The following is a 1960-nucleotide window of genomic DNA, read 5'->3' on the forward strand; positions in this document are numbered from 1 at the left end:
ATAAGTTTCGTTTTGGATATGGTTCGGTTCTTTGTGAAGCGCTCACATAGTAAACTACAATCCCGAATAGTGTATTTATGCAATAAACTACACAAATTTTATGAATTGAGAATAAAATATCTAATGTTATGTGATATTTACTATTTTAATATTTTACCCACTTTTTTCAATTTTAGCCCAAGACCAAAGCAAATTCCAAAAATAGCCAAACTAATCTGTCGGATCCGACAGAAACTGTTATCCGACGGATTAATGACCCTATAAGGACGCGCCACGAAGCATACTATTCCGTCGGATCCGACGGTTTACGGTTTGTCCGAAGGATTAATAAAACAAACTAACGTAATAACAAACAGTCGGATCTGACGGTTCAGTTCATGCTTACGTTGGATCCGACTGTTTATTTTGTCCGACGAACCCTAGATTTTTCAATGCGAGGGTTTTTGATTTTGAGTTATAGAGTGAAATTAAGCATATAGATGTGTCCTCCTCGAAAAACTAATCGATTTGCACCATTGATTTGATTGATTTTGTGGAGAAATAAGAAAGATGGGGAGGTTGGTTATTGACAATTAATCTGTTAAACGACACGAGATTATTGTTTTGTTGCATGCTTGAACCCCAAGTGCTATTTGCTTTTGTGAACTGTTTGAACTTTAAAATAATTGCTTGTTTGGCATTAAAAACTAAATCATTACTAGAGTGATCAACACCCTTAATAGCTACTTCATAATTTTAGAAATTGATTACATGTTACACTGACCACATACTCCTCGTGAGAACGATACCTGACTTACCCTAGCTATTTGAGTTAATTAGGTTTTTACATGACTCAAACGACGGTTATCATGTGTTACACTAATTTTTTAACCAGATCTTGATAAACGTGGTGAGAGATAGAGATATAAAATGTATTAACTTAACTCTATTATGATAGAACGTGGAGATATGATTGACATGTAATTTTTGACAAGATTTTTCATTGTCAACATATGTGAAACTCACAATAAAGAATTTGAAAATATTAATTAAACAATATATGTATTGCGAATAATGAATCTTGCAAGATCTGTTATGAGATTTTTCGTTGATGATGGACATGTTGATGTGCCTACTCCAGTACTGTTTTTTTAACCATTTTTAAAAAGCTAAAATAAAAAGGATTTTTGTGAATTGCCAAACACTTTTTAACTTATTGGCTTTTGAAAACACCAATAAGTCAATAAGTTGTTTTCAAACTCAATCCCAAACATGCTCTTAATGACGGTTTTCTTATGACTCATTACATTTTTAAGAGGTAGGCGACCATTTATCAACATGGTTTCAATTTTCAAATGAATATGACTTCTATCCCAACCTTTGTATTAACTTCTGAAAATGGCTTATGATCGGTAATCCTAGATCAAACCTTCAGCGCCTTAAAAAAATGTAAATGTGGCTCTCAAGGGGGCTCTCAATGACGAAAACGTGTGAAGTGTAAAGTGCACCATCAAAGCATTATATATATTGCGTTCATCTCCCATGCCATGCACGCGTGTGTGCGAGTGTGCGAGGGTGATCTAGGGTCCACCTAGTTAGGTCCATATATCCATCTTCTATACGGGACAAGTTCCACCCAAATTCTTCCTACTGGTACAGGTTTGAAAACACACAACTCGGGGCACCGATATCTTATTCTTATAAGTTTCGTTTTGGACATGGTTCGGTTCTTTGTGAAGCGCTCACATAGTAAACTACAATCCCGAATAGTGTATTTATGCAATAAACTACACAAATTTTATGAATTGAGAATAAAATATGTAATGTTATGTGATATTTACTATTTTAATATTTTACCCACTTTTTTCAATTTTAGCCCAAGACCAAAGCAAATTCCAAAAATAGCCAAACTAATCTGTCGGATCCGACAGAAACTGTTATCCGACGGATTAATGACCCTATAAGGACGCGCCACGAAGCA

This window comes from Bidens hawaiensis, unplaced genomic scaffold (assembly GCF_021521415.1).
Source record: "Bidens hawaiensis isolate Kalapana, Puna unplaced genomic scaffold, B.hawaiensis_p1.1 tig00071653_1, whole genome shotgun sequence".
Taxonomy (NCBI): Eukaryota; Viridiplantae; Streptophyta; class Magnoliopsida; order Asterales; family Asteraceae; genus Bidens; species Bidens hawaiensis.